Source organism: Somniosus microcephalus, unplaced genomic scaffold, assembly GCF_052327205.1.
Source record: "Somniosus microcephalus isolate GS21.2 unplaced genomic scaffold, FLI_Smic_1.0 scaffold106, whole genome shotgun sequence".
In the NCBI taxonomy this organism is placed as follows: Eukaryota; Metazoa; Chordata; class Chondrichthyes; order Squaliformes; family Somniosidae; genus Somniosus; species Somniosus microcephalus.
Window position 1 is genome coordinate 623,272 of NW_028225293.1, and position 22,620 is coordinate 645,891.

Sequence of the window (22,620 nt, forward strand, 5' to 3'; positions counted from 1 at the left end):
ACCCAGCAACGATGAATATCGTGTGTGTGTGTGTCAGGATTATTGTGACTTGGAGGGGAACTTGGAGGTCATGGTGCTCCCATACAACAGCTGCCCTTGTCCTTCTAGGTGGTGGAGGTTGCAGGTTTTGGAGGTTCTGTCAAAGTTCTGGTCCAGTTGCAGATGTATAAAGTTCCTTTCCTTCTCCCCCTCCCACACCCACCTCTCTCTCTCTCCTCCCATGGAGGCCAGAGTCTTGTGTAGGCCCAGACCAGGTGACGGATCCCCTTCCCTGAAGGACATCAGTGAACCAGTTGGGTTTTCATGTCAATCCGGCAGCTTTCATGATCACTTCTTTCTAGTTCCGGCCCCACAATTGACCAGATTCATTGAGCTCAATTTCACAACCTGCCTTTGTTTTCTTGTGGGTTGTCTCTCACGCTCCCTGTTTTAAATTAATTTTACAGGGCACTGGAAGGGGAGGATTTGCAGATGGTAAGCTCAAACCAAACATCACTTCAAGATCTGACAGAGTCACTCGACTCATCGGATCTGAATATCATCGGCCTCTGAACATGGAAGCAAAAAGCGCCGTTCACAGCGGGGAGAAACCGTACACGTGTTCTGTGTGTGGACGAGGCTTCAGCCAACCCTCTGGCCTATCGAGACACAAGCGCATTCACACCGGGGAGAGGCCGTTCACCTGCTCTGAGTGTGGGAAGGGATTCACTCAGTCATCCACCCTGCTGACACACCAGCGAGTTCACACTGGGGAGAGGCCGTTCACCTGCTCTGAGTGTGGGAAGGGATTCACTGAGTCATCCAACCTGCTGAATCACCAGCGAGTTCACACTGATGAGAGACCTTTTAACTGCTCGGACTGTGGGAAGTGCTTTAAAAGTTCCAGGGAACTGACATGCCATCAATGTGTTCACACTGACGAGAGACCGTTCAGGTGCTCTCACTGCGGGACTGGGTTTAGGCAGTCACCTGACCTCACTATACACTTGCGCACTCACACTGGGGAGAGGCTGTTCACCTGCTCCGTGTGTGGGAAGGGATTCACTCGCTCATCCCACCTGCTGAGACACCAGCGAGCTCACACTGATGAGAGACCTTTCAGGTGCTCTCACTGTGGGACTGGGTTTAGGCAGTCACCTGACCTCACTATACACTTGCGCACTCACACTGGGGAGAGGCTGTTCACCTGCTCCGTGTGTGGGAAGGGATTCACTCGCTCATCCCACCTGCTGAGACACCAGCGAGCTCACACTGATGAGAGACCTTTCAGGTGCTCTCACTGTGGGACTGGGTTCAGGCGATCATCTGACCTCACTGTACACCAGCGCACTCACACTGGGGAGAGGCCGTTCACCTGCTCCATGTGTGGGAAGGGATTCACTCGCTCATCCCACCTGCTGAGACACCAGCGAGCTCACACTGATGAGAGACCTTTCAGGTGCTCTCACTGTGGGACTGGGTTCAGGCGATCATCTGACCTCACTGTACACCAGCGCACTCACACTGGGGAGAGGCCGTTCACCTGCTCCATGTGTGGGGAGGGATTCACTCAGTCATCCAACCTGCTGAGACACCAGTGAGTTCACAAGTGACTGCAGGGGTTGGATTCTGCTGTTATTGCTGCTGTTAATCACATCCAGGACTGAAACCATGTTCATTCTGACAGTTGGGGTTTGTTTCTGCTGATGTTAATAACTCCTGTAACTGGGCTGGAGTTTAATATTCTGGATAGATGTCAAATAACCCAGCTTTGCTTTAAACACATTGCTGTAGATTTTTGTCTTTCCCACCTGAGTGTTTAGCATCACCTGGCTGGAGCTCAGAAAGGACAATCTGGGGGAGGATCGTACAGCGGGAACAACTCCAGCCTGGACACAGTCCTTCAGGGCCACACTGAGAGGGGCAAACGGCACTTTGGTCTTTCTTGTCTCTCTTCACTGACAGCAAAGTTGCCGTGCGGGTTAATCTCGAGGCGTGTGAGAAACGTATCCCAGCCGCTCTCTGCCATGGTTCAGAGCTCCTAGGCATGGAACAGAAGGCTCCTTTAGGAATGTACTCAGTGCTTTCTTTTTAATGGCCTTATTAACCTGTTTCGCTATTTTTAGTGATTTGTGTATCTGTATCCCTGGATCCCGCCGCTCCTCCAGCCCATTTAAATTATTAGGGAGAAATTCAGTGGTGCCCCCTTTGGGTCGCTAACGTCACTGGGGCTAATTTTAGCCCCCTGAAAAAGTTAGCGCCCCTGTGCATTAAATTCAGTGGTAGCGCCCCAGGCAGGAGGCGGGGTGCTGCTGGAAGCACTCCCCTCCCTCTTGGGGCGCAACCAGTGAATCCCGCGGCACTTCGTGCAACAGCGCCACACCCGTCGGCACATAGAAACATAGAAACATAGAAGATAGGAGCAGGAGTAGGCCATTCGGCCCTTTGAGCCTGCTCCGCCATTCAATGAGATCATGGCTGATCATCCAAATTCAGTACCCTGTCCCTGCCTTCTCCCCATATCCCCTTGATCCCTTTAGCTTTAAGAAATATATCCAACTCTTTCTTGAATATATTTAATGAACTGGCCGCCACCGCCCTCTGGCAAAGAATTCCACAGGTTCACCACTCTCTGGGTGAAGAAATTCCTCCTCATTTCAGTCCTAAATGTCCTACCCCTTATCCTTAGACTATGACCCCTGGTTCTGGACTCCCCGACCATTGGGAACATCCTTCCAGCATCTTGCCTGTCCAGGCCTGACAGAATTTTATAGGTTTCGATGAGATCCCCTCTTAATCTTCTAAACTCCAGTGAGTATAAGCCCAATCGACACAATCTCTCCTCATACATCATTCCTGCCATCCCAGGTATCAGCCTGGTGAATCTTCGTTGCACTCCTTCCATGGCAAGAACATCCTTCCTCAGATAAGGTGACCAAAACTGCACACAATACTCAAGGTGCAGTCTCACCAAGGCCCTGTAAAACTGTAGCAAGACATCCTTGTTCCTGTACTCGAACCCTCTTGCTACGAAGGCCAACATACCATTGGCCTTCTTAACCGCCTGCTGCACCTGCATGTTTACCTTCAGCGACTGGTGCACAAGAACACCCAGGTCTCTTTGCACTTCCCCTTCTCCCAATCTATTGCCATTCAAATAATAATCTGCCTTCCTGTTTTTGCCTCCAAAGTGGAAAACCTCACATTTATCCACATTATAGTGCATTTGCCATGTTTCTGCCCAATCACCTAACCTGTCCAAATCGTACTGGAGTTTCATGACATCCTCCTCACAGCATACCCTCCCACCCAGCTTTGTGTCGTCTGCAAATTTGGAGATATTACATCCAATTCCCTCGTCTAGATCATTAATATATATTGTGAACAGCTGGGGTCCTAGGACCGATCCTTGCGGTACCCCACTAGTCACTGCCTGCCACTCGGAAAACGACCCGTTTATTCCAACTCTTTGCTTTCTGTCCGCGAACCAGTTCTCTATCCAAGTCAATACCTTGCCCCCAATCCCACGTGCCTTAATTTTGCACACTAATCTCTTATGCGGGACCTTATCGAAAGCCTTCTGAAAGTCCAAATACACCACATCCACTGGTTCTCCCTTATCTATTTTACCAGTTACATCCTCAAAAAATTCCAGTAGATTAGTCAAGCATGATTTACCTTTTGTAAATCTATGTTGACTTTGTCCAATCCTGTCACTGCTTTCCAAGTGCTCTGCTATTACATCTTTTATAATGGACTCTAGCATTTTCCCCACTACCGATGTCAGGCTTACCGGTCTATAATTCCCCGCTTTTTCTCTGCCACCTTTTTTGAATAGTGGGGTAACATTAGCTACCCTCCAATCCATGGGTACAGTTCCAGAGTCTATTGAGTTCTGGAAGATGACCAGCAATGCATCTACTATTTCTAGGGCCACTTCCTTAAGTACCTTGGGATGTAGATTATCAGGCCCTGGGGATTTATCGGCCTTCAGTCCCATCAATTTTCCTAACACCATTTCCCTACAAATACTGATTTCTTTCAGTTCCACCCTTTCGTCAGACCCTATGTTCCCCGGTATTTCAGGGAGGTTATTTGTGTCCTCCTTTGTGAAGGCAGAACCAAAATATGTATTTAGTTGGTTGCCATTTCTTTGTTCCCCATTATTAATTGCCCCGATTCTGACTGCAAGGGACCTACGTTGACTTCACCAATCTTTTCCTCTTCACATATCTATAAAAGCTTTTACATTCAGTTTTTATATTACCTGCAAGCTTACCCTCATATTCTATGACTCTCATAGCATCATAGCAGACCTCTCTCCCTGATTAAAGGGGAGGGGCTTAGCACTGCACACACCGGGGCCCTGCTGGACCACCGGGGAGCGGGGTGTCGGATCAAGAGGAACGACAGGCTGAGCGATCGCAGCCGACACCCCGAAGAAGAAAGGGGAAGTGGGCAGGTGGTGGCAGTCGGCCAAAATAAAACGTTGCCACCCGACGCCTGCCCTTTAAGTGGCGCCACCGCGGCTGCAGGAATGACCTCTGACCCTGTCGGACATATTGTCTGGCGATAGGTCAGGGGGCGCAACCCAAGGTTGCAGCCGGGGCACTGCGCATGGTGATGACGTAATTGCCGGTGGTGCAGTGCCGCGGGGCGCTACCGGTTACTGCCGCTGTTAACCTCCCGCTGAATATCACAGGAGGCACAAAGCAACCCAATTTCACCCTCTTGTCCAAATAGTGAGTGGCCTCCTTATTCTTCCCACCAAAACACTCCACCTCACGCTGATCTATAGTGAAATTCATTAACACACCACCTCACACTGATCTATAGTGACATTCATTAACACACCACCTCACACTGATCTGTAGTGAAATTCATTAACACACCACCTCAAACTGGTCTATAGTGAAATTCATTAACACGCCACCTCACACTGATCTATAGTGACATTCATTAACACACCACCTCACACTGATCCATAGTGAAATTCATTAACACCACCTCACACTGATCTATAGTGAAATTCATTAACACACCACCTCACACTGATCTATAGTGAAATTCATTAACACCACCTCACACTGATCTATAGTGAAATTCATTAACACACCACCACAAACTGATCTATAGCAAAATTCATTAACACACCACCTCACACTGATCTACAGTGAAATTCATTAACACACCACCTCACACTGAACTATAGTGAAATTCATTAGCACACCACCTCACACTGATCTACAGTGAAATTCATTAACACACCACCTCACACTGATCTATAGTGAAATTCATTAACACACCACTTCACACTGATCTATAGTGAAATTCATTAACACACTGATCTATAGTGAAATACATTAACACACCGCCTCACACTGATCTATAGTGAAATTCATTAACACACCACCTCACACTGATCTATAGTGAAATTCATTAACACACCGCCTCACACTGATCTATAGTGAAATTCATCAACACACCACCTCATGCTGATCTATAGTGAAATTCATTAACACACCACCTCACACTGATCTATGGTGAAATTCATTAACACACCGCCTCACACTGATCTATGGTGAAATTCATTAACACACCGCCTCACACTGATCTATAGTGAAATTCATTAACACACCACCTCACACTGATCTATAGTGAAATTCATTAACACACCGCCTCACACTGATCTATAGTGAAATTCATTAACACACCACCTCACACTGATCTATAGTGAAATTCATTAACACACCACCTCACACTGATATATACTGAAATTCATTAACACATCACCTCACTGATCTACAGTGAAATTCATTAACACACCACCTCACGCTGATCTATACTGAAATTCATTAACACACCACCTCACACTGACCTACAGTGAAATTCATTAACACACCACCTCACACTGATCTATAGTGAAATTCATTAACACACCGCCTCACACTGATCTATAGTGAAATTCATTAACACTCCACCTCACACTGATCTATAGTGAAATTCATTAACACGCCACCTCACACTGATCTATAGTGAAATTCATTAACATGCCACCTCACACTGATCTACAGTGAAATTCATTAACACACCACCTCACACTGATCTATAGTGAAATTCATTAACACACCACCTTACACTGATCTATAGTGAAATTCATTAACACATCACCTCACTGATCTATAGTGAAATTCATTAACACACCACCTCTCACTGATGTAGTGAAATTCATTAACACACCACCTCACACTGACCTTCAGTGAAATTCATTAACACACCACCTCACACTGATCTATAGTGAAATTCATTAACACACCACCTCACACTGATCTATAGTGAAATTCATTAACACATCACCTCACACTGATCTATCGTGAAATTCATTAACACACCACCTCACACGGATCTATAGTGAAATTCATTAACACACCACCTCACACTGATCTATACTAAAATTCATTAACACATCACCTCACACTGATCTACAGTGAAATGCATTTGCCAACTACATACCCATTCTGAAATTTATTAAGGTCTTCTTGCATTTTGTCTTCCTCAGTATTAATTGTACTTCTGATTCCCGAGTCCAAATCATTTATGAACCACAGTGGTCCCAGCACCAATCCCTGTGGTACACCACTTCCCACCTTTTGCCAGTCTGAGTAGCTACTCCCAACCCCTACTCTCGGTTTTCTGTTCTGTAACCAGCTTGTTATCCATAAACAGTATGTAAGATCGACAAGATGACAAAGGTCAGGCCGTGTGGAGTGAATCCCTCCATGGCCTCGCCCCTCCCTATTTCTGTAATTTCTTTCAGCCCCACACCTCCCGAGATATCTGCGCTCCTCTATTTCCGGCCTCTTGAGCATCCCCAATTTAATCACTCCACCATTGGTGACCGTGCCTTCAGTTGCCTGGGCCCGAAGCTCTGGAATTCCTTCCCTAAACCTCTCTGCCTCTCTACCTCTCTCTCCTTCTTTAAGATGCTCCTTAAAACCTACTTCTTTTACCAAGCTTTTGGTCATCTGCCCTAATATCTTCTTATGTGGCTCGGTGTCAAATTTTGTTTTATAACGATCCTGTGAGGAGCCTTGGGATGTTTTACTACATTAAAGGCGCTTTATAAATACAAGTGGTTGTTGTTGTTTTGTGAAACTAATAATAAATTCCCCAGAGGGAAAAAAAACTTGTACTTTTACTCCCAAATATTAGAAAGTTTGTTCTACAGAAGCACAAGGTTTATCTGCTTTTATTGATGAATTTAAAAAGTCTGTATTGCAATCTGAGCCCGTGGGTTGTGAGCCAAAGAGCCTTGTGTCCAATGAGGGGAATAAAGGCCCACAGCCTCCCCTGGCACCAGGCCCTGAACAAGGGACTGGAGAAACTCGCTGCCCTGCGGATCTGACAATCAGCCGGCGCAAGTTCTGCCCCTCAGGCTCCCCGATTGGTTGGAGGACCCGCCGCTGGCTCGTTGCTCCAGCCCCACCCCACTCGCTCCCTATTGGTCGGAAGCTCCCGTCAATCAGCCCCTGGGCCCGGGTCACGTGTCCCTCACCGCCTTTACAAAGAAAGCCCTGCGCGGTCGCCGGGCGGAGCTGCTGGTCGGCGGGAGCGGGGTTGGGAGATTAATAAACTGCAGGTAGGCCATGCCGCAGGGTTTAGAAAGTTGGAGAACGGCCTCAGGCCCGAATGAGATCCAGCAGCCCGGTCTATGTTCCACCGGACGGCAGCTGTGAGGCTTTTTCTCGGTTACAGGCCCGGGTTACGCGCCGCCATCTTCTATTCTTCTGAGGCGGTCACTGGGACTGAGGATCTGGGCGTCGCTGGATGGCCCAGCATTAATTTTTTTACTGTTTTAATAATGGGGCCGCACTTGGGCGTTTGCTGCCCGCGTCCCCACGGGTTTATTTTTAAAAATTTAATATTTGAGCATTTTTACAGTAAATGACGTTTACAGACCTCGGGTTCAGCTCTTTGTACAAAGTCACAAGCCATCATTCCCCACAAGGCAGGGGTCCCAGTCTCTTTAAGTTAATGATGTGATCTCCAAGCTTCTTGGTCATCTTTACTTGTTCATCCAGATAGCGGGTCGCCAGGAATTCACACAGATGAGGGTCGGCGCTCCCAGTGGAGAGTTTGTGCAGATCCGGCAGACTCTGGTTGACATTCTTCTCCATCCACAGAGCTCTCTGCATCACCGAGCGGAGCCTCCCGCTCTCCCGGACGAACAAGTGGACTGTAAAGAAGATTAAAAAAACACTGGATTAATTTTTAAAACTTATTAAATTAAATTAAAATCACATTGGCCGGGGTGATGATGCACTCCAGTCCCCGTGGCGCCCACCGGTCTCCCTAGTTTCCCAATGAGCAGGTGGTGGTGAGCCGCCTTCTTGAACCGCTGCAGTCCGTGTGGTGAAGGTTGTTCGGGACGGAGTTCCAGGATTGTGACCCAGTGACAATGAAGGAATGATGATATATGTCCAAGTCAGGGTGGTGTGTGACTTGCAGATGATGGTGTTCCCATGCACCTGCTGCACTTTTCCTTCTAGGCGGTAGAAGTCGTGGGATGGGTAGGGTGGCCGGTTCCCTTCCATAAGGACACAAGAATTAGGAGCAGGAGTAGACCATATGGCCCTCAAGCCTGCTCCACCATTCAATAAGATCATGGCTGATCTTCGACCTCAACTTGACTTTCCCGCCCGATCCCCATACCCCTGTGGGACATTAGTGAACCAGTTGGGATTTTAATGACAATGCAGCAGCTTTCATCGTTACTTTTTTCCTGGTACCAGCCCAACAAATTCCCAGATTTATTGAGCTCAATTTCACAACCTGTCTTTGTGTTTTTGTGTGTTCTCTCTCACGCTCCCTTTTTCTTGTTTTATATTCATTTTACAGGGTATTAGAAGGGGAGGATTTGTAGACAGGATATTTAACTCAAACATCAAGATCTGACAGAGTCACTCAATTCAGCAGGACCTGAATATCATCAGACATAACATGAAAGCAAAAAGCACCATTCACAGCGGGGAGAAACCGTACATGTGTTCTGTGTGTGGACGAGGATTCAGTCGATCCTCTGGCCTGGCGAAACACAAGCGCAGTCACACCGAGGAGAAACTGTGGAAATGTAGGGACTGTGGGAAAGGATTTGATGACCCGTATCAGCTGGAAACCCATCGGCACAGTCACACCGGGAAGAGACCATTCACCTGCTCTGAGTGTGGGAATGGATTCACTCAGTCAAGTGACCTGCTGACACACCAGCGAATTCACACTGGGGAGAGGCCGTTCAGCTGCTCCGTGTGTGGGAAGGGACTCACTCAGTCATCCCAGCTACTGAGACACCAACTTGTTCACACAAACATGAGACCTTTTAAATGTTCTGACTGTGAGAAAAGCTTTAAAAGCAAACGGGATCTGCTGACACACCAGCGAATTCATTCTGGGGAGAGGCCGTTCACCTGTTCTGACTGTAGAAAAGGATTCACGAATTGAACCACCTTTCTGACACACCAGCGAGTTCACACTGGGGAGAGGCCATTCACCTGCTCAGTGTGTGGGAAGGGATTCATAAATTCATCCCACCTACTGACACACCAGCGAGTTCACACCGGGGAGAGGCTGTTCACCTGCTCAGTGTGTGGTAAGGGACTCACTCAGAACTGCAGCCAGCTGGCATACCAACGAGTTCACTCTAGGGAGAGGCCATTCACCTGCTCAGTGTGTGGGAAGGGATTCACTCAGAGCTCCATCCTGCTGAGACACCAGCGCACTCACACTGGGGAGAGGCTATCACCTGTTCCGAGTTTGGGAAGGGATTCAGTCGGTCATACAACCTGCTGACACATCAGCAAGTTCACAAGTGACTGCAGGGGTTGGATTCTGCTGTTATTGCTGCTGTTAATCACATCCAGGACTGAACCATGTTCATTCTGACAGTTGGGTTCACTCCTGCTGTGGAACTCCACCACTGACCCTGCTGAAGGTTGTAGGCTCAGGGAGTGGGGCCTCCAGGAGTGGACGGTAAGAAAGCTGGGTTTCGGTATCCTAACAAATATATGGCGAGGAACCAGAGGAATCCTTACTAAGGAAATGACTGGGGTTTTGCCAGCCAGCGTAGGTCTAGGGGTGAATGAATCCTGACTCCCTGAACTGTCTTACATTGAACCCAGTTCAGAGCAAGATGAATTCAGTTTACAGGAGAATAGAGAGAAATATCACCCACAGTTGAGGGAGACAAAAGCAGCCAATAGAGAAGCTCAGAGATCTTTGGAAAAGAAGATGGTGCTCAATTGTGGTAAAAATGGCAAAATCTTTCCCAGCTCCGTCAGGAGGCAGAATCCCGTTAAAGATGGTTTTGGGCAGGGGTGGGCAATGATTTGGGCTGGAGGGCCACTGAACAAGTTGTGGTGAGCTGTTGAGGGCCGCACACCAATGTTGCCCCTAAGGTGCGCGGTTGCACGGTGGCGCAGCAATGGCAAGGCTCTGTGCAGGCCGCTCACCAGCTCCTGCCGCTGGGAGAGAAACCACGCAGCATATTTAAAGGGACCGTGCACGTTGGTGAGAGCAAAGTGTTCAATTGGTGAATCGGAAACAGTCCGACTCTTAATGTTGAGCATCGCACCACTTCTACCCTCCCAATAATTTATCAACATAAATTCAGATAGTCGTCAGATACTATCTTAAATACACAGAATGTGGTGTAAGATAGTAAAATCTGCCGTTACTAAATGAATGAAATGAGTGCTCGATCGATCGATGGAGTATATGTTGGACTGAAAGTCCACGTGGCTGTTTGGCCGAGTGGCTCGAGTCTTTTGAAGTACAAGTAGCTCTTTGTGGACACTGTTTCTGCTTCAAAAAACTGAAGAAATCAGAAGTCATTAACGGAGATGGGCACAGCATGCCAGCTCAACAAATGGCACCAAAGAATGGTGGGATGTGGGTTTATGCCCATTCTCCCTCACACTGCAAATCCTTAATCTCCACTGGACTGTCGGGAAGAAAGAGGGGGTCAACAGAAAGTGAGCGTGTCCCCACAAGGAAGTCCATTTGGAGGATGAGACCCCATGGGTCACAGTAGAATGGCAGGGTCAAAGCAAGCTGCCTACCTGTTCCCTCAGCTGAGAATGCTTTGGTTGTGTGCAGGGACCTAAAGAGAAAAAAACACACAACAAAAAATAAAAGGCAAAAGAAAATTCAAAGGGTTTGCTTAAAGTAAGAAAATACTATATTTGTAAAATAACTGCAGGTAGTTCTTTGGCTAAACTCTTACTTAGTCAAACAATCATATTCCAATAAGTGATATTGCAGCTTGCTGTTGATGATAAGTAGAGATGTACTTTGTAGATAAATAGTGTACGAGTTTAGAAAGCAGAAAGTTTCCCATTTGGGGATTTGTGTTGCTGCGGAACTGCTCAGGCTGTTTCCATAATTATTTTATGGTCCTTTTGGCCATTTTTAGTAGTTGTCCTTCTAGTTCAGATGTACTGGGGGTAATTTGAACCTCCCCCACCTGACGGGATTGAATTTCCTGCCCGTTTTACACCTTCCCTGATTTTGCTCTCCAATGATTTCAGTTGAAAGTGAAATCGGGCGGGGTGAAAAACAAGCGGCCGATCTGATCGCATTAGTTTCCCGTCGGGTGCATGAGATTAAAATCACTCCCTGCTATTTCCAAACACAACCCAAGCAAATTTCTCCTGACAATAGTTTGGTTCTGATCCTTAATAATGTTCCAGCTACTCTTATCACCACAATTGCTTTAATTCTGACATTTGGCCTGTGATCTGACAGCAAAGCAGTGATCTCTTCACATGCAGTGAGCAAATGGGAACAAACTGGAGGTCCATTGTGCAGGAAGAAACCCAGACACGTGACGACCTTTTCTCTCATTTGAAGATGTGCATGGCTGAAGAGGATAAGACAGCTTGTAATGTGAAGGACAATCCAGTGTCAGGCAGTGTGCTTGGAGATGTCCAAATATTTACCATTATCCAGTCTGGTCCTCCGCATTGAAAACTCTTGGAACATCTCGGATTTGTGAAACATTGAGGTTGATTTTTTTGGAAATATCAAATTCAGCTCTGATTTGCAAACCTTTATTATCGCAATGCTCTTGCCATTGAGATGCATCATTCAGCTGAATAAGGTAGATTTGATATTTTCAATAAATACGGGGTTCAGTTTCATATTTCCAACAAGGATTGGCTTCCCAAGTCCATTAAACACCACAGATCAGATCATTCAGTCAGGCTCATTTTCAAAGAAAGGCTCAATTGCAACTGGCACATGGTCAAGAATGGAATGTCGATCCTTCTCTTGCAGCTGATCGGGGATCTTGGATGTGTTTGATGTTGCTGAGATTGCTGAGCTTAGACTTCTTGGGGCTGATTTTCACTCTGGGTGGACATCGGGTGAGCGGTGCAATGGTGCTGCCTGTCCAATGTCCTTGGTGAGAGGACCCAGCCATTTTGCTGGCCGGGCCTCATCTGTGCAATATCCAGCTCCAACCGCTAAACCAGGGCTGTCAGGGAGCTTGCAGATTGGAGGGCAGGGGTGGGTGAAACTGGAAATCTGGCGGCTCCTCCATGGAACAGAGCCAGACACATTGATGCAGCAAATGGCAGATTCCATTTTCCTGCCTCTGTTTGTGGTTGTGACTCCCCTGCTGCCTCGGAGACAATGACCCGCCTCCTGGCATTACGTGGGCTGGGGTCAGGCTGGGGTCGGGTGCGGCGTATGTTCAGCCTTGAAGCCAGGCCTTGGCGGGCTGGATTGAATCTATTGGCTGGCTAGAACTGGCCCATGGGCCGTATTTTGCCACCGCTGTCCTTGCCCGTATCATCAACAGCTCAACAGAGTCAGGGATTGTTCCCTGAGATTGGAAGGCAGCTCATGGAGTTCCCATCAGAGCCGGGGAACTACAGGCCCATCAGTGTGACCTCCACCACAGGGAAGATGCTTGAAGGGAATCCTAAGAGATGCTGTTTCTGATCACTGCAGAGGAGAAGGGGCAATTAGAGAGACTCACACCGCTTCTGGAAAGGATGGCCTCGACCAACAAACCAGCTTGAGTTTTTTGAAGAAATGTAACCCTTTTACACCGATATTATTCTGGTGAATCTGCGCCACAACCATCTTCCTGAGGTGCGGTGCCCAGATCTGAACGCAATACTCCAGATGGGTTCTAACCAGAGCTCTGTACAGCTCCCACCTGCTGAGACACCAGCGAGCTCACACTGGGGAGAGTCCATTCACCTGCTCCGTGCGTGGGAAGGGATTCACTCACTCATCCAACCTGTTCACTCACGAGCGAGTTCACACCGGGGAGAGGCCGTTCACCTGCTCCGTGTGTGGGAAGGGATTCACTCACTCATCCAACCTGCTGAGACACCAGCGAGTTCATACTGGGGAGAGGTCGTTCACCTGCTCCGTGTGTGGGACAGGATTCACTCGTTGATCCAACCTGCTGAGACACCAGCAAGTTCACAAGTGACTGCAGGGGTTGGATTCTGCTGTTATTGCTGCTGTTAAACACATCCAGAACTGAACCATGTTCATTCTGACAGTTGGAGTTTGTTTCTGCTGATGTCAATAACACCTCTAATTGGGCTGGAGTTAAATATTCTGGAAATAAGTCAAATAAATCTGCTTTGTTCCAAACACACTTTGTATTGAGTCCTTGACGTCTCTAAGATAAAAGGAGACTAATTGATGTCCTGTTACTGACTGTTCCATTCTGGGCCTTTTCTCCTTTGTTAAAGAAAGACTTGTATTCATAAAGCACCTTTCACAACTTCAGGACATCCCAAAGCACTTTACAGCCAATGAAGTACTTTTGAAGAGCAGTCACTGTTGTAATGTAGGAAATGCAGCAGCCAATTTGCGCACAGCAAGGTCCCACAAACAGCTCTGTGATAATGACCAGATGATCTGTTTTAGTGACGTTGGTTCAGGGAGAAATGTTGGCCAGGACTCCAGGGAGAACTCCCCTGCTCTTCGGATTAACATCATGGGATCTTTTATAAAAACAGAAAATGCTGGAAATACTCAGCGGGTCAGGCAGCATCTGTGGGGAGAGAAACAGAGATAACGTTTCAGGTCGATGACCCCAGTTCTGATGAAAGGTCATCGACCTGAAACGTTATCTCTGTTTCTCTCTTCACAGATGCTGCCTGAACTGCTGAGTATTTCCAGCATTTTCTGTTTCTTTTTCAGATTTCCAGCATCCGCAGTATTTTGCTTTTGTATCCAATCTTTTATGTCCCGTTGTGAGGGCAGAGGGAGCCTCGCTTGAACGTCTCGTCTGAAAGACAGCACCTCTGACAGTGCCGCGATCCCTCAGTACTGCATTGGAGTGTCGGCCTAGATTGTGTTCTCAAGTCTCTGGAGGTGGACTTGATCCCACAACCTCCTGACTCAGAGATGAGAGAGAGAGTGAGAGTGAGAGTGAGAGTGAGAGTGAGAGAGAGAGAGAGAGAGAGAGTGTGCTGCCACTGAGCCACAACTAACACCCGATCATTACTCTAGATTACTTCAGTTCTCATACCTTCAGTCATGGAGAAGTCCCAGCTCTCCATACCATCCAGGGTGCCTCTCCTGGCCTTGGTATCCAGGGAAGGTATCGCTAACACGCCCCTGTACCTGCCCTGTGAGTGTTTGATGGGACAGTGTAGAGGGAGCTTTACTCTGTATCTAACCCGTGCTGTACCTGCCCTGGGAGTGTTTGATGGGACAGTGTAGAGGGAGCTTTACTCTGTATCTAACCCGTGCTGTATCTGCCCTGGGAGTGTTTGATGGGACAGTGTAGAGGGAGCTTTACTCTGTATCTAACCCTGTGCTGTATCTGCCCTGGGAGTGTTTGATGGGACAGTGTAGAGGGAGCTTTACTCTGTATCTAACCCGTGCTGTACCTGCCCTGGGAGTGTTTGATGGGACAGTGTAGAGGGAGCTTTACTCTGTATCTAACCCGTGCTGTACCTGCCCTGGGAGTGTTTGATGGGACAGTGCAGATCAGGGTTCTCTGAGGCCCCTCCTGTGTTATAATAATTCCCCGGACCCCCTGTAACACAACACAAGTATTCATTGGCTGTACAGCGCTTTGGGACATCCTGAGATCACACAAGCCTCTCTATAAATGCAAGCCTTTCCATTTCAAATCACTGTGCTTCATTTTTTGAAATAAATAGTTATTTGGCGATTAAGTGCGGTAATAGTATGTTTTAAACTCCCTCCTCCTTGATTCTCCAATACAAGGGGCCCAGTCACCTCACAAGCTGCCTTGTGGCCGCCTTCCTTCCAGTCCACGTGATCTGCTCACCTGAGCAAAGCCCAGCTCCCAGGCGGAGGCGGGGAGTGCACTGATTGGTCCTTTATCGCCCCGCCCACCCCAGCAGCCACCAATCGGAGAGTGAGCAGCGTGCAGTGGGCGGGGCTGACCTTTGATTGACAGTTTGAGCTCCTGCTCGCGGCGCTTTGAAATTCGCCCCAACAATGGACGGCGGTTGGAGGCGGGACTTGGGCCAAGCGGATTGGCTGCTGGCCTTTGATTGACGGTTGACGGGACCAATCCCCGAGGCCGTGGGCTGTCCTGCTCAGTGGCGCCGCCTGGTGTGAGGGTGAGCGGCAGCTGGAGCTGCGGGTCCCACAAACTGCGCCTGCGCACTGCTCCTGTTCCAGTGGGAGAAGGTGTTCAGCGGGCTGGGCTCCTGGAATTGGGAATGGCCCCAACCTCCAATAAACCCTAGCCTGGATTTGTAGGGGGGAAGGGGGGAGATGGGGGCAACAGGCTGGATGGAGATGCTGGGAATCTGGATCAACCCAATTGGCAGCGAGCGAGGGGCGGCTTCCGCAGCCTTTGCTCCATCGTGCCCAACATCGCTTCCCCTGCGGCTGCTCAATGGGAACTGAGCCGGCGCCCGGTGTGAGGGCTGCTTGTCAGAGAAAGAATGAAAGAGGGAAAGTGTTTCTGGGCCCCCCCTTGAAACCTTCTCACAGACCCTGGTTGAGAACCTCTGATCGACAAGAGGCGCTGCAGTAACTCGCCAAGGCTTCTTCAGCAGCACCTCCCAAACCCGCCACCTCCACCACCTAGAGGGACGAGGGCAGCAGGCGCAGGGGAACACCACCACCTCCAAGCTCCCCTCCAAGACACACACCATTCCGACATGGACATATATCGCCATTCCTTCATCGTCACTGGGTCAAAATCCTGGAACTTCCTCTCTAACAGCACTGTGGGAGTACCTTCACCACACAGACTGCAGCAGTTCAAGAAGGCGGCTCACCACCACCTTCTCAAGGGCACCAATCCCAAAGTCACGGACACCAATCTCCCCCTATCTCATATAAACCAACCCCAGTCAATGACACCAATCTCCTCCTGTCTGATATAAACCAACCCCAGTCAATGACACCAATCTCCTCCTGTCTGATATAAACCAACCCCAGTCACTGACACCAATCTCCTCCTGTCTGATATAAACCAACCCCACAGTCACGGACACCAATCTCCTCCTATCTGATATAAACCAACCCCACAGTCACTGACACCAATCTCCTCCTGTCTGATATAAACTGTAATGTATGTACCTTTAAGGGGAGAACTACTTTTTACAGCTCCTGTATACTGTAGTACCGGCAGTGACCACACCTGTATATAAACCCTGAGTAGTGATCTGTAGAGTTAGTTCTAGAGTAACCCTCAGTCAGTAAACACCTGTTGAATCGTTCCCTGCAGTCTGTTGTCTGATTATTGAAGGACACAACATTAAGATACACGGATCTAACATTGGCGACGAGGTAGATTCGAACCTACCTGCAACTCTGCATCACCTCCCAGGGATTCGCTCCTGGAGAACAGTGGAAGAAGATTGAGTCCAGAAGCACGGGCGTCGACCATGGGCAACCGCCCAGTCATCCAGCGGAGATTTGAGCATCGCAGGGGAGGCTGTCGAGAGCCAGGCTTGGCTTTCCAGTCACGGTGGTCCAGCGAAACAGGCTGGCAACAGGTACTGCGCAGACCCTTCCCAGACAGTGACGGGCTAGAGCCCGACCGAGCGGCACAGAGAAAGGCCGAGCAGCATCGACGGGGAGAGAGAGAGGGCAGAGCGCACAGGGCGCAGCCGGTGTTCAGGGCCGAGCGGCGTCAACGGGAGAGAGAGATGAGAGAGCAGAGTGCAGCCGGTGTTCAAGGGCCAAGCAGCATCAACGGGGGAGAGAGGTGTGCAGGAAAATGCGAGGCGCTGCCATTGCCACAAGAACCGCAGAGAGCGGCGTTGGCAGCAGTGCGGGAGCAGTGCACGAAACCCACAGGGCATCGCCATTTGATACGAGGACCGCCGAGAGCGGCGTTGGCAGCAGCGCGGGAGACGCCATTTTAAGCCACAGCGGGGAAGAAAGGAAAGCGCGGGAGACGCCATTTTAAGCCGCAGCGGGGAAGAAAGGAAAGCACGGGAGACGCCATTTTAAGCCAGTCTAACCACACCCAAAAATGCCGAAGAGTGGCAGTATCACAGCGTTCGACAATGAAGTCGAAGATTGGACGACATATGTCGAACGCATAGAAGTATACATGAGTCTAGGTTCGGATCGGACATGGCCCTGTGGGTAGCGGAGCGGGCCCAGGGGCCATGTAGCCTGATCCTGCTCCTATTTCATGTGTCTAATTCTGTTAGATTCAGGAGATGGTTCTGTGATAGTAGATTGGCGGTTAGGATCAGATGAGCCATGATCTTATTGAATGGCGGAGCAGGCTCGAGGGGCTGATTGACCTACTCCTGCTCCTATTTCTTATGTTCTTATGTTCTTAAAGCACTGGTATTGTTGAATTCAATGGGTGCAAAAACGTATGGCTTACTACGAAACCTAGTAACCCCAGAGAAGCCAGTAGAAAAGGATTTTGAAAACATAGTGTCAATCCTACAGGACCACTTAAACCTCACACCGCTGCTGATAGCAGAAAGATTTAAGTTTCATAAAAGGAACCAGCATAAAGACGAAAGTAATGCTGAGTATTTAACGGAACTGCGCAAGCTATCGAAACACTGCCAGTTTGGAACGGGACTAGCAGATACTTTAAGGGACAAGTTTGTGTGTGGGCTTCAAAGTGAAGGAACCCAGAAACGGCTTCTATCAGAAAAGGATCTTACGCTGGACAAGGCTTTCAGCATGGCAGTATCACATGAAGCAGCAGCACGGGGCGCTGCAGAGATACAACGGAGACCGCAAGAATATGGCACAAATGAAATGTCATACGGAACAGTGAAGTGCTATCGCTGTGGCAGAACAACACACGACCATAATGATTGCTGGTTCAAGGACAAAGTGTGCAGACAGTGTGGAAAAGTAGGACACATAGCAAGAGTCTGCAGGTCGGGAAAGAAAACCAGCAGCAAGAAATCTCCACAGGAGAAGTACAAGAAGGTACATAAGGTGACGGAGAGTAGTTCAGATGAACAGAAGAGTGATACAGACTCCGGAAGCAAGGAGCTGGGTTGTCTGAAACTACATAATGTGATCAAAACGGAGGATCACCAAACTATCTGGGTCACGCTCAAGATAGCAGGAGTCCAAGTGAAAATGGAATTGGACACAGGATCAGCCCTAACAGTCATAAACCGAAGGGACTACAAGCAGCTATTCTCACATATACCCTTGAGAGATACAAAGATTGTCTTGAAGACATACACGGGGCAAAAAGTCTACCCCAAAGGAAAAATAAGGGTGAACGTTATATATAACGGCAAGGAGACACCAAAAATGGACCTATATGTATTGCCAGATGGAGGACCACCACTACTAGGAAGTGAATGGATCCGGAAGATACAGCTAGATTGGCATTCCATACAGGCACTGACTGTGGCTGACAAAAAGGATGATGACGTCACACCTGGGCGACTGTCAAAGATCCTAACTGACGCAAAAGAAGTGTTCCAGCAAGGACTCGGAACACTAAAAGGCATGACAGCGATGATTAAAATGGAAGAAAACGCAAGCCCAATATTTTTTAAGGCCAGACCGGTACCTTATGCGATCCGCCCAGCCGTTGAAGCAGAGCTGGAGAGTCTGGAACATTCAGGTGTACTGTCCAAGGTAGACTGGAGCGAGTGGGCTACACCCATCGTCCCTGTGATGAAAAAGTCATTGAGCAGCACGCCTGGGGAACCAAGGAAGGTTCGCATCTGTGGGGACTTCAAGGTAACAGTGAACCTGGTCCTTCACACCGTACAATATCCACTTCCGCGGATTGAAGATATTTTCGCCTCGCTATTTGGAGGGAAACGCTTCACTAAGATTGATCTGGCCCAGGCGTATCTGCAAATGGAGGTAGAAGAAGCATCAAAAAAATACCCCACAATCAACACCCATAAAGGTCTCTACCAATACAACTGGCTGGTATTCAGGGTAGCATCAGCTCCGGCTATTTGGCAGAGGGCAATGGAACAAGTCCTGCAAGGGATCCCAGGGACACAGTGTTATTTGGACGACATCCTGGTTATGGGCGAAAATGACAGTGATCACCTTGCCAACCTGGAGCAGGTGCTCACTAGATTGCAGGAATATGGGCTCCGAGCTAACCGCCCCAAATGCGAGTTTTTTAGAAAACAGATCTCGTATTGTGGCCACGTTATCGATGAAGAGGGGTTACATAAGTCCCCAGAGAAGATTGAGGCAGTAGTCAAGGCTCCAGCACCGGAAAATGTGTCACAACTGAGGTCGTTCCTCGGGCTGGTAAACTACTACCATAAGTTCTTGCCAAATTTGTCTGCAATACTACACCCACTGAACACCCTACTGCAAACTGGGGTGCCATGGAAGTGGAGTGACGAATGTAGACGAGCTTTCCAGAAGAGCAAAACACTAATCACATCGAAAGAGGTATTGGCCCATTACAACCCGGCATTACCAATTCGGTTGGCATGTGATGCGTCACCCTACGGCATTGGAGCGGTGCTGTCGCACAAATTCTTGGACGGCTCAGAGAGGCCAATAGCCTTTGCGTCACGACCACTAACCTCAGCCGAGCGTAACTACGCCCAGTTTGACAGGGAGGCCCTCAGCCTAGTGTGGGGAGTGAAAAAGTTCAATCACTATCTGCACGGGCAGAAGTTCACCTTGCTGACTGACCACCAACCACTTGTCTCCATCTTTAATCCAAAGAAGGGCGTTCCGGTGATGACTGTGCAATGGCTACAAAGATGGTCCCTTTTTCTAGGGGCGCACCAATATGAAATCGAGTATAAGGGCACGAAACAGCATGGAAACGCTGATGGGCTATCATGCCTGCCACTGCCTACTGCGGAGGAAGCACCAGCAGTGGATCCTGTCGAAATATTTCATTCGACTATAATTGAATGCTTGCCAGTAACTAACGCTGGAGACCCGAAATGACCCGACACTGTCTCGGGTATATGATTTGACGGTGAAGGGATGGCCAGCACATGGCGACTCACTGTTGCCAGCATTCTCATCGAGAAGAGAACAGCTGTCAGTATGCCAGGGGACCTTGATGTGTGGATCCCGAGTGGTAATTCCACCCAAGTTAAGGGAGAGAGTGCTCAATGAGCTTCACGAAGGTCATCTGGGAGGGGTGAAAATGAATAGCCTTGCTAGGGCTTATGTGTGGTGGCCGGGGATCGATCAGCAAATCGAGGACCTGACAAAGAGCTGCTCAGGATGCCAGAAGGTCCAAAATGCACCACCACATGCCCCTCTACACCCATGGGAGTGGCCCTCATCTCCATGGCAACGGGTGCATATTGATTTTGCTGGTCCATTCATGGACTCAATGTTTTTAATAGCCGTGGATGTGCACTCGAAATGGCCTGAGGTGATCAAAATGTCCTCCACCACCACGGAGAAAACTATTGCAGTCCTACGGACCATTTTTGCCAGGAACGGCTTGCCAGAGCAGATTTGCTCTGATAACGGACCACAGTTTGTGTCCAAAGAGTTTTGAAGATTTATGAAAAGGAATGGGGTATGTCATTACACATCCGCCCCGTATCATCCAGCCACAAATGGATTGGCTGAGAGGTTCGTACAAACCTTTAAAGAAGGCAATAAAGGCTATGTACAATGACAACATTCCGCTGCAGCACAAGGTGGACAATTTCCTGTTCGCCTACCGGAATGCGACACATGTAGTCACCAACCAGGCCCCAGCCATGATGTTCTTTAACCGAAGGTTAAGATCTCGCCTGGATTTGCTCAGACCAAACGTATGAAGAGATGTTGAGAGTAAGCAATTCCAGCACATCCATGAGAAGCCAACAAGGAGCTTCAATGTAGGGCAACCAGTCTTGGCCCGCGACTACCGAACAGAAAAATGGCAGCCAGGAACGATATGCACACGGCAGGGCCAACTAATGTACACAGTGGACGTTGGGGAGAGCATCGTGAGACGCCATGCTGACCAGATCCTAGAGTCACAGGAACAAGTCAACCCCATGCCTCGCCCATACGTACCTGGTGATGAACCCGACGTACAGGTAGCATCTATCCCAGAAACAGTAGCATCAGAAGCTGATGAACCAACCGACGACAGGGGGCCAGAATCGCCTCCGCACCAAGAGCAAGACACTCGGGAAAGGCGCTATCCAGAAAGGATCAGGAAGACTCCCCGACTATTTTCAGCTAATGTTGTATGTTAAAAGTGTTAATTGTAATTAGTTGATATTTAATTGTTAAATGAGTGTTATGCTACTGTTAATCTAAAAGGGGAGGAATTGTAATGTATGTACCTTTAAGGGGAGAACTACTTTTTACAGCTCCTGTATACTGTAGTACCGGCAGTGACCACACCTGTATATAAACCCTGAGTAGTGATCTGTAAAGTTAGTTCTAGAGTAACCCCCATTCAGTAAACACCTGTTGAATCGTTCCCTGCAGTCTGTTGTCTGATTATTGAAGGGCACAACATTAAGATACACGGATCTAACATAAACCAGCCCCACAGTCAGTGACACCAATCTCCTCCTGTCCGATATAAACCAACCCCACAGTCACTGACACCAATCTCCTCCTGTCTGATATAAACCAACCCCACAGTCACTGACACCAATCTCCTCCTATCTGATATAAACCAACCCCACAGTCACTGACACCAATCTCCTCCTGTCTGATATAAACCAACCCCAGTCACTGACACCAATCTCCTCCTGTCTGATATAAACCAACCCCACAGTCACTGACACCAATCTCCTCCTGTCTGATATAAACCAACCCCACAGTCACTGACACCAATCTCCTCCTGTCTGATATAAACCAACCCCACAGTCACTGACACCAATCTCCTCCTGTCTGATATAAACCCCCCCACAGTCACTGACACCAATCTCCTCGTCTGATATAAACCCCCCCACAGTCACTGACACCAATCTCCTCCTGTCTGATATAAACCAGCCCCAGTCACTGACACCAATCTCCTCCTGTCTGATATAAACCAACCCCACAGACCCAGAAAGATTAAACTCAGCCCGTTACTTGGATTGGACGTGTCTCCATTCCTGTGCTGAGGGGATTGCTGTGCCAGGCGGGAGGGGCAACATTTGGGGATTCTCCACCAATTCCCATTCCCCTTCTTTCTGGTGGATAATGGAGGTGCCACTGTGTGTAATGTACAAGTCAGTAAGA

General features: G+C 48.6%; 1 pseudogene; it reads left to right on the forward strand.

Annotated features, from left to right (window-relative positions):
* Window positions 1-554: 554 nt before the first annotated feature.
* Window positions 555-13,480, forward strand: LOC147083066 (uncharacterized; annotated as a pseudogene).
* The last annotated feature ends 9,140 nt before the right edge of the window (window positions 13,481-22,620 follow it).